Source organism: Orcinus orca, chromosome 14 (assembly GCF_937001465.1).
Source record: "Orcinus orca chromosome 14, mOrcOrc1.1, whole genome shotgun sequence".
Taxonomy (NCBI): Eukaryota; Metazoa; Chordata; class Mammalia; order Artiodactyla; family Delphinidae; genus Orcinus; species Orcinus orca.
In genome coordinates this window covers 30,407,526-30,418,595 of record NC_064572.1, presented here as the reverse complement: position 1 = coordinate 30,418,595, position 11,070 = coordinate 30,407,526, and the positions used below count along the sequence as shown (strand labels likewise).

The 11,070-nt window shown below is 52.2% G+C and overlaps 1 long non-coding RNA gene across 1 annotated transcript in view; it reads left to right on the top strand.

Annotated features, from left to right (window-relative positions):
- Positions 1 to 11,070, top strand: part of LOC125961112 (uncharacterized) — a 72,649-nt gene that overhangs the window by 4,947 nt on the left and 56,632 nt on the right. Inside the window, exons 2-4 of the long non-coding RNA XR_007471429.1 lie at positions 5,920 to 6,013; positions 8,890 to 9,079; positions 9,774 to 10,038. This is a non-coding gene — a long non-coding RNA (uncharacterized LOC125961112). The remainder of the gene's footprint in view (positions 1 to 5,919; positions 6,014 to 8,889; positions 9,080 to 9,773; positions 10,039 to 11,070) is intronic.

The window sequence follows — 11,070 nt, the reverse complement described above, 5'->3', positions numbered from 1 at the left end:
CATATTTACCTCATTATCTCTTATCCTCACAACAGCCTCATACAGCAGGCATTACTGTCCCCATTTTATGTGTGGAAAGTGGAGGCCCAAAGACAGTGAGTAACTTGTTCCATCCACATCATACAGGTAGCAAATGGTAGAGACCAGGTTTGGACCCACTCTTTTTTTTTTTTTTTGGCTGTGGCTTGTGGGATCTTAGTTCCCGACCAGGAAATGAACCGAGGCCCTCGGCAGTGAGAGTGTGGAGTCCTAACCGCTGGACCGCCAGGGAATTCCCTGGACCCACTCTGAGTCCAAATTTCTTGTGCCTCATGGGGTGTAAGTGGGGGTCTGCTATGTCTGGAGTTGGCTGAAGGTACACTGATCTCTGACTTTTGGGGGAGGGGGCCCTTGGACACTAGCCTGGGGTGACTAGACTATGCCAAGCCTTTGGGGGCTGCCTTCTTCCGTCTTACCTTCCTCACCCTGAGCCCTCACCTAGAAACACAGAGTGTACTCTGCCCTCTCTCGGGGTTACCACTTTTACTCCTTACAGTAGCCCAGCGAGGGAAATGCCACGACTCCCACTTGACAGAAAGGGCAGACAGATCAAAGGGATCATGAACCTTTGGTGGTCACAGAGCTGGGGGTGGCAGAGTCTAGACCTAGTGCTCTCCCCTCGAACTCCTAGGCTGAGGCTCTGTCCCGGAACCCCAGCTGTCTGATGTCTGGGAGGGGCAGGAATTCCTCTGCTCTCCCAGGCTCTTTTTTTTTTTTTTTCCCAGGCTCTTTATACCTTCCCCAAACCATCTCTGTTCCCACTCTCTGTACTGCACGTAAAACCCAAACCTTGCATCAGTCAGTGGCCCCTGGCTCCAGTAAGAGCCTTTTTCTGTGTCTGTGGGCTTTCCCCACCCTTGTCTGAGTCATCCTCTGCTGGTTCCAGGAGACTGGAGAGAGGAGGCCTCTTATCCAGACAGTACAGATGGAGAGACTGAGGCAGGAAGTGACTTACTGCAATGAGTCAGGGGCCAGAGCTGGCCACAGTCCAGGCTGGGAGGCTACAGGTGTAGCTGGCAGGGCCTGAGGTGCCACATACTCAAAAAAGAGTTTTTAATGCAGTGTAGTAGGCACAGATATCAAGAGATTTGTGTTGTAGGCCCTGGGTGAGGAGAGGCGGGGTGATGTGGCAGAAAAGATGAACATGATACAGGAAAGCAAAAAAAAACAAACCCAGAAGCCCAGTCTTGCCCGTTACAGACTCCCTGAGCTCAGCTGGGGCGTGTAGCTCAGTTTTCTCCTCTATAAAAATCATCATGGGGCTTCCCTGGTGGCGCAGTGGTTGGGAGTCCGCCTGCCGATGCAGGGGACATGGGTTCGTGCCCCGGTCCGGGAAGATCCCACTCCGCGGCTGGGCCCGTGGGCCATGGCCGCTGAGCCTGCGCGTCCGGAGCCTGTGCTCCGCAACGGGAGAGGCCACAACAGTGAGAGGCCCACGTACCGCAAAAAAAAAAAAAAAAAAAAAATCATCATGGTTATCCTTTATTGGATGAGTCCTGATGATCGCTCCGGCTTAACACTTTATAGACACTGTCTTATTTAATTCCTACCACAATGCAGTGAGGTTGTACTATCATCAGCCCCATTCGACAGATGACTTATCTGAAGCTCAGAGAAGTTAAGCAACTTCCCCCAAAACACAGCGCTTGTTCCAACAAGCATAGGACAAGTCTAGGGGCTGAGTTAGAATAGCTCTCCAAATCCAGTGGGGCAGATGGGCCCCCGCGCGTGCGGCGCCCACGTGGAGCTGCCCAGGCGTGTGGGCGGGTTGGCACCAGGAACTCGTGTGTCTGTCAGCGTAGTGCGGCGGTGGAGGGACCAGCGCGGAGGAGAATACCAACAGCCCGGGGATAATGAGCCAGGGCTTCCGGGAGGCAGGGGGAATTCGAGCAAGCCTGCCCGGGCCGTGCGCCCGCGCATGCCCACGCGTGCGCTCAGAACGCGGCGTAGAGAGCTTCCAGCGCGGCTCCCCCCACCCCCTGGAGCCCAGCACAGGTGGCTGAGAGAGCAGGGAGCCGGGAGGGGGTTAGGTGCTGCCGGCGGCTCCCGCCAGCGCCCTCCCCTCCGCCCCAGCCCCCGCCCCGCACGGGCCCAGCCGCACGTTGCCGGCGATTGCCTCATCAGGCCGCTGCAGCTCGCGCCCTCCCGCACGTGGCGCACACTGCACACCCAGCGCACCGGGCTGACCCCGGTCTTGTCCCTCCCCGTCCACCGGCCCAGTCCCTCCCCGTCCACCGGCCCAGACCACCGCCAGCCCCAGCGGCCCATTCACCGGGCAGGTGCCGGCGCTTCGTCCCAGACACCTTTGATGGCTGCCCTTTGCTCCGTCTGGTCCGAGCGGACAAATGAGGGAAATTGAGTAAGCCAGTTTAGCAAGGCAGGAAACTCCTGGCCACTTTGTTACGCGTGATTTTTCAACAACTTTTCGGGGCGGGAGGGGGTGGCGCAGGGAGAATTTCTAGATTGAAGATGATGGGGAACTCATGCAGGTCTCTGGGGCTGTGAGTATTCTCCAGGCTGGCCTTACTGCCCTGTACCTCCCAGGCCAGGCACAGTGCTTGACACCCGTGGGCGCTCCACAAATTCTCTTTAAAATGCATTTTCTCATCCTCCTCCTGCTTTTGAGTGGCTGCCAGAAAGAATGCACAGGTGAGAGAGGGTGGGGTTTAGGGCTGGAGCCGAAGGCAATTGGGGCCTTAGGTTCTGCCTTTGGCATGGGTTTGCTGTTTCACTTGGGCAAATCCCTTGATCTCTCTGGACCACATTTCTCAGGGGGACTCAGCAATAAGGTAACATGCCTGGCCCTAAAGCTCAGGACAGGCTTTGAACTCGTAGCAAGCAGGAAAAGGAACCTTCCATTTGAAGCAGAGATTTCCTCTCGAACATTAATATTCTCCTGGGTCTTTCTAGGCAGGAGCCCTCAGTATTCTGTGTCTAGACTCAGTGACATGAGTGGCTCTGTTGCTTAGAGAATCAAGTCCAAATTCGTTGGCTTGGTATTCAAGTCTTTCTCTCATGAATTCACCCAGCCTATCTAGCCTCACCGCAACTACACCCCTGCACTGTAGCCTTAGGAGGAATCTCAGACTTCCCCAAACATACCACACACACATACAGCTCTGCCCTTTCTCACATTGTTCCCTCCACCCAGAATGCTCTTCCCTACACTCCTCAAATGACTGGCTCCTTCTAATATAGATCTCCGTTGAAATGTACCCACCCCAGAGAGGTCTTTCTCAAGTGCCCAGTGAAGCAGGGGCCCTGTTATTCCCTCTAGAGCTACCTGTTTCTTCCCTCCTTAGCTCTTACCGCGTCTTGGGATTAGAAGTTTATCTCTCCACTGGGCTGAAAGGTCTGTGAGGGAGAGACCACGTCCATTTTCTTTCTTTTTTATTTTTTAAAATTTATTAATTTATTTACTTTTGGTTGCCTTGGGTCTTCGTTGCTGCGTGCGGGCTTTCTCTAGTTGCGGCGAGGGGGGCTACTCTTTGTTGTGGTGCGCAGGCTTCTCACTGCAGTGGCTCTCTTGTTGTGGAGCACAGGCTCTAGAGTGCAGGGGCTTCAGTGGATGTGGCGTGTGGGCTCAGTAGTTGTGGCACGTGGGCTCTAGAGCACAGGCTCAGTAGTTGTGGCACATGGGCTTAGTTGCCCCACGGCATGTGGGATCTTCCCGGACCAGGGCTCGAACCCGTGTCCCCTGCATTGGCAGGCAGATTCTTAACCACTGCACCACTGGGGAAGTCCACCACATCCATTTTCTTCATCTCCATATACCCAGCACTGATCAAGGTGCCTGGCACATAGTAAGAGATTAATAAATATTTATGGAAAGGAAGAAAGGGTGGATGATTGATTAGCAAAAACACTGAGAACAGCCTAAATGTCCATCAGTAGGGGACTGCTGTTGCAAATGATGGTACAGCCATATGGTGGATACTATGCAGCCATTAGATCAATATATACCCACGTGGAAGAGTGTTCCTGATGCCTTGAGAAGTGAAGAAAGGAAGTCAGTCCCTTTCTAATTAAAGGAGTCAGAGCATGTATATAGATAAAGGCATAGATATGTCTGTAAACATAAGAAAATGTCAAGATGGCACACATCAACCTAAGTACCCCTGAGGAGCAGGATATAGACATTGTCACAGTTCATTATGTATCTAGAACCTTGCTTAGACATCATCTCCTCTGAGAGTCCTCTCTGATCCTTCCTTTGTGTTGGAGGGGCTGCCTCGGAGCACGCAGCCAGGTGCTCCAAAGCAAGGCCTGACGCCTCTTCCTCAGCATTCAGTCCAGAGGCCATGAGTGTGTGCGGGCAGCTGGGACAGGGGACAGCAGCTCCTCTGCGTGCATGAGTTTGTCCACACGGGCAGGTGAAATCAGAGCTGGTGAGGACAATGGCCATAGCAGGACTGACAATAGGCAGCCCATCGTGACCTGCCAGGTGACATCACTGCAGGTGGCCTTGGGCTATCAGAAGAGCCAAAATGTGGCGGGAAGCCTGGCCTTCATGCAGGGGGGCCTGGCCGGCTCAGTTCCAGATTTGGGACGGTCAGCCTCGGCTGTGGGAGGTGCACAGGGCAGCTTCTCACTGCCCGCCGGGTGCCTCGGAGTCGAGAAGCATCAGATACAGCTTGATGAGAGCAAAAGCCCTTCTGCAGCCTGCCCACTTGTCCCTGTCTGTCCCACAGCGGCTCCCACGAGGCCTGGAACAACACAGTTCAGACCAACTGGGCCAGGGGAGAGGAAGGAAGAGTGGCAAAGGGCTCAGGGTCAGATGTCTGAGTTTCTGTTCCCACGGGTGCCTCTCATTATGCTTGTCAGGAAGCGGAAAAGAGTGCAGACCTTCGCCTTCACTTTGTTTTGCATCTCAACCCAGTCTCTCTTCCCCTGCCTGTCTCAGAAAAGGTTCCCCACCTGGAAAATCACGGGGTGGTGAAGGTGGACCCTCCATCTGGAGTCACCTAGTTTCCAGCGGTTTCAGGTCCACACCTTCCAGCCAGCCGTGTGACCCTGGACGACTGGCTTTGCCCCCCTGTGCCTCGGTTTCCCTAGTAAACTAGGTAACACGTGGCAAGTGTTTAGAAGTGGGCCCCATACACGTAGGTGTAGCTGTTATCTACATGTGTTTGCTATTATCTGTCTGTCTGGGGTAATAACAGTACCTACTTTACTGAGCTGTTGTGAGGATTAAATTAGATAATGCATGTCAGGTGCTTTGTGTTAAGCGTTTACTTGTTTTACTAAAGATAACAAGATGGAAGTACAGATCTTGGTCCCAGAGATGCGGCGGGCAGGGGTGGGGATTAGCGTGGTGGCTGCTTGTGACTTACTGGGAACAGCGTGCAGGCCCTTCAGTGGCCCAGGCAGCCACGTTGGTTCGGTGTTGTTACCGTGCTGGGTGTTGCTGAGTTGTCCAGTTAGTCGTCTGCCTGCTCCCTCAAACCCATTTAAACCAGCTCCATCTGGCCTAGCTTTCCCAACACACCATCCTGGCAGCTTTCATGGGCCCAGAGCACTGGGCAAAGTGTCAGGCCTGCTGCAAAATATGTTGGAACTTTATCTGACCCCTGGCTCCCATCCCATCCAGAAATACATTGGCTGGAACTTGCAGGCAAGCTGGAGCAAGCCTGGGGGCTGGAGGAGAAGGCAGTTCTGAATCACAAACCAGATATTCCCCCCACACCCTCCATCTTTGTTGACCCCCCTTTTTATTTGCACGGTTCTATGGATTAATGCTGTTCCTAGTTATGAAGCAGGCTTTAAAACTGAAGGCTTAATCCTGAGCCCTGGATTTGCAGAGAAGTGAAAGAAAGAAGACCGTGCCCCCCCAAGCTCAGGGAAGTTCACTGAAGAATTTTCCTCTTTTTCTTCTTTCAGTGTTGCTTTGCGGCAGCCTTTTGGGAGGCCAGGATGACCCTCTGGGCCGCCATCTGGAACTCCCCAGAAAGAGCCTGTGACAATGGCAGCACTGGTAAGCACGCCACCCTGGCACCTGGCCAGCAGTGGAGGAGGTGGTGCTCAGTCTGGGAGTCTCCACCCCGGTCAAGGTCGGGTCGCGCTACCCTCCCCACCCAGCTCCCTTTGGCGACTCCCCCCAGGGAGGTCCCAGGCAAGTGTAGCAGGTCCCCAGACCAAACAGGTCTTCCTGCAGGTACTCCTCAAAAGGCCACTGTCTTAGAATAGAAGGAATTCCAGGAGTGCCCCCACCCCAAGCATGCATTGGAGCTTTCATAGAGCTAGCTTGCTAGCCAAAGGAAACGAGAAAAAGAAACATGAATGTGTGGGGCCTGAAGGATTCTAGATGTTAGTTTAATTTTCAGCTCCAAAATTTCCCCTTACACAGGTCATACTGTCAAGACCCTAAGCCTCACAGATTTGGAATTCATTAGATTCAGAAGTTTTGAAAAATCAGCCTGGTCAAATTAGAGTACCGACTGGGTATGAGATGATATTGTGGAACGACTGGTTTTCTCAGGTTTGAGAATCACCGTGTGATTATATAGAACAGCTTATTCCTAGGAAACTCATGCTGAAATATTTGGAGCTGAAACATCATGATGCCAGCAACTTCTTTTCAAGTGGTTCACCAAAAAAACGTGATACAGATAAAGCAAATGTGGCAAAAGGGTTAACAATCATTGCATCTAGGTGGAGGGTATGTAGGTGTTTATTGTGCTCTGCAACTTTTCTATTTGTTTGAAGAACTTCTCCGTAAAAAAAGGGAAACATTTAAATAAAATAAGCTATTCACATGCAAAACAAGACAATACAGAATTCAGCCTGCTCTAGCTGAATTTCACCTCCTCTCTGAGGATAGAAGTAGTAAAAACAAGATGGTGTCCAGGATTGCAGAGTTGAGCCAACCAAAGAGAACCAATTATTTTTAAAGAGTTTATTAAGTACTTGTCTGGAAACAGTACTGGTCGTTAAAAATCCTTTTAGTTCATGGCCAGAGGAGGACTCATTTTGGAAAATGGGAGAGTCCAGCCCTTTTAGCTTATTGGCATCAGATGTAACACAAGTCAAGAAACACATCATTTTTTTTTTTTTTTTTTTTATCTATTTGGTTGCACTGGGTGTTAGTTGTGGCACACGGGCTCCTAGCTGCGGCATGCATGTGGGATCTAGTTCCCTGACCGGGGATGGACCCCGGGGCTTCCTGCACTGGGAGTGCGGAATCTTATCCAGTACGCCACCAGGGAAGTCCCTCAAGAAACACATCTTGAAGACTCACTATGAGCATAGCCCTGATATGTCACCAAAGGTGTTTTTCCCCTGCCTATAATCTGGTATTGAGTACAAGGTAGCCGCACTTTCTCATCGTGGTTGTCGTGGGCTGAACTGTGTCCCCCACAAAACTCCTGTGTTGAAGTCTTAACCCTTAGTACCTCAGAAGGTGACCTTATTCAAGAATAGGGTAATTGCAGATGTCTTTAGTTGAGATGAGGTCAATAGGGTGGACTCTATCCAATCTGACTGGTGTCCTTATAAAAAGGGGAAATTTGGGCACACGGAGAGAGCCACATATACACAGGAAGAACACCATGTGAAGATAAAGGCAGAGATTGGAGTGCTGCTTCTACAAGCCAAGGGAAGCCAAAGATTGCCAGCAAACCATCAGAAGCTAGGAGCAAGGCACGGAATAGATTCTTCTTCACAGCCTTCAGGGGGAATCAACGCTATCGATACCTTTAGACTTCTAGCCTCCAGAACTGTGAGACAATACATTTCTGTAATTGGCCACCCAGTTTGTGGTAATTTGTGGTAGGCTGTTATGGCAGCCCTAACCAACCAACGCAGTGGTAAAATGAACACGTCATAAAATTTGCTGTATTAACCATTTTAAAAGTGTGCAGTTTAGTGAATGAAGGGGATTCACATTATTGGGCCGCCATTTTTCGTTTTTAGCTAGGGAAAAACCCAAGACTGTGGGAAAGTTGGAAGCCCAAGTTCCATATCAGCTTCTGCTTAGCTGAGTGACCTGTTTCATCATGTGTGCAGTGAAGAGGCAGGCAGGTGACTTCCTGCTCTGATGCTATCATTGCCCGTGTGGAGAAATTATAATAGTAATAATAGCTCACAGCTTATTGAGCAATTATTGTGTTCCAGGACCGTGCTAAGGGCTTTTTTTTTTTTTTTTTTTTGCGGTACACGGGCCTCTCACTGTTGCGGCCTCTCCCATTGCGGAGCACAGGCTCCAGATGCGCAGGCTCAGTGGCCATGGCTCATGGGCCCAGCCGCTCCATGGCATGTGGGATCTTCCTGGACCAGGGCACGAACCCATGTCCCCTGCATCGGCAGGCGGACTCTCAACCACTGCGCCACCAGGGAAGCCCCATGCTAAGGGCTTTACAAGGATTATCACTCTTGATAATCACAATAACTTTATCAGGGAGGTATCATTAGTCCCATTTTACAGATGGGGAAATCGAACCTCAAAAAGATTAAGTGCTTGATTTTGACAGCCCTGGGATTTGAATGAAGCTCATGACCACTGTGCATACTGCCTTTTAGCTCTTTTGGCTGCACTAGCCTAGGAGGAAATTAAAAGCATAAGGTACTGATCAGATTGAAACATAGTTTATGTTTATGCCAAATCAGCCAACTGCCCTAGAGCCCCCATTGCACACGCTGTCACACACCAACCCAGCTCTCTCATGTCCCTGTGTTCTTGGGGAGGGACTCTGAAGAGTCCAAGAATTCTGAATTCCAACTTGACTTTCCAGGTCATTCTGAAGGTTTATATATGGAGGTAGGAAAATAAAACATTTTATTTGACAGCTTCTTAGTTTGACTTGTACATTTTGGATAGCTAGACATGTGGTATGTGGGTTTCCATTTGTGCAGTGCCCCGAAGGATAGAGGCAGCCCCGTTACCATGGTTCCCCCGAGCCAACAGATCTCCAGTGGCCTCCCAGTGGCAGCCGGAGCTTGGGACTCTCTCAGAGTCAAAAGGAGAAGCCATAACCTCTGAGCATGAACCAGGCCAGGATCTGCCCTCCAGCAGTTTCACCTGTTTCCATCAAGGGGCAGGAAGGTACGTTGCTACAGCGTGGGGCGAAGCCCAGCTCACCCACAGGGCCTGACTTACTGCTTCACCCGCTGCAGAGGCTGCTTCTCTGTAACGCACACCCACCTGCTCAGCCCAGGTCCGCCTCGGTTCTCTAATCACATTTGTTTTCTATATCCCTCTAAAAAAACCACCTCTCTGTTTCCCACAATAGAAAAGGCTAGAGCAGGTTCGCTGGCCAAGGAGAAGGAAAGACAAGGTTGAAGAGACAAGACAGAAAGGGTCCTGGAGAAGACAACAGGGTGGTAGGGAACACAGGGAGAGGGCCGGGGGCCCTCAGCCTCCGGGGGCAAGCGAGAGAGCAGGAGAAGATGAGTAAGCTGGAGGGCTCAGCGCGGCAGACTGGGCCTGCTGGGAAGAGCAGCTGTGCCTGATGGAAGGAGTGGGGGAGGGGAGGGGAGGGGGAGGGGGGCGGCTTAGCGAGGCCCCCCCGGCAGCCTCTTGGGTGGACTGCAGCCCCACCACAGAGCCCCAGTGGAAACACTGACTCCAGCTTAAGGGTTGACCGAGGAGATGAGAGGAGGTGGAAAGTGGCTAAAAAGCCCAAGTTTGGCTGTCGCCCCGTTCAAATGCCTTTCTTCCACAACACCCTGCAGCTGTGACCACACTGATGGGCTTCCAAAGCACGATGGTAACCTGTTCCCCGTGCCCCTCACGGCAGGCCAGGCAGTTGTTAAACCCGTTTCACCAGCGAGGACATGAGAAGTGGACAGGTGATGTGCCTCACTCAAGGTCACATGGCCGGGAAGGTGTGAACATAAGGTGAGGCCAGCAGCCGGACGTGGGAAAGGAAAACCAGTGGCCAGATTCCAGCGAGGATACACAGCGCTCGTCATCACCGCCATCAGAGCTCCCAGTGACTGAGCACTTCCTGGTTGCCTGTGCTCTCGCCCAACCCCCTGAGCCTATGGGAAAAGGCCTTTAAGGTAATTATTATCCCCATTCTACAGATGAGGTGTCTGATGTCCAGCGAGGTTAAGTCCATTGCCCAAGGTCACACAGCTGCAAGTGATGAGATTGACAGCCCAGGTCAGAGGGCAGAGTGTGTGCTGGCCTGGTCCACAAGTGTGAGCCTCTGCTATGAGTACACATGAGAAAAACCCACAGAGAACACATATGCGAGACAGAGGGCCTGATTCCAAGCAGCGGGGAACAGCTGTGTTGGCAGGAGGGGGTGAGAATGTGTGTGTGAGCGCAGCTTTGACAGCAGCCAACAGCGCGTGGGAGTGTGTTGACAGCAGGGTGTGGGATGGCAGCGCCATCGCCATGTGTGTTTCTGCTGGCAGCGGAATGTTCTGGTCTGTGTTGATAAACAACAGTTTGGGCAGGCGCGAGGCTGGAGCAGGGACAGAAGAGAAGCACTGGGGGTGGGTAAAGGCGGGGGGGAGGGGGTGTGCCCGGGGTGATGGTGACCCAAGCCTGCAGCTCCCCGAACGAGGGGCCTCAGGGTGGCGGCTGTCGTTTTGTCGGTTGACCTCATTGGGTGCGCAGTCTGGGTGTGGATCCCTCTGCAAACCACCTGATGCCCATAAACATGAAAAACAGGAGCGGGGGACACACTGTGAGGAAGAGAGCGTTCTTCCTGGGTTGGTAGTGGCACCGATGGAGGTTTAATCAACAGCTGAGGCCAGTGTAAACACACCACGATTTCTGTGGCTAGGCAAATTCCTCAAAAGTCAGCTTCTTGGAAGAAGGGGCACCCCCGAGACCATCCCGGGTCATGACTGTAACTGGAGCCCCTGCATCTCACCCTCGCCTCCTGGCAGACACAGGTGTAGGCCTGTAAGCAAGGGCATCTCAGCCTGGGAGTCACTGCATGAGAGACTTCCCGGGGCTTGGCCCCAACCCCATCACTGCCCTGGCAGGTCCTCCCATCAGAATGCCCCTCTGCTTGCTCTGTCTCCATTAGCTGAACTGTATGCTACCTCCAAGACCCTAGGTATTCTTCACCTCCTCCT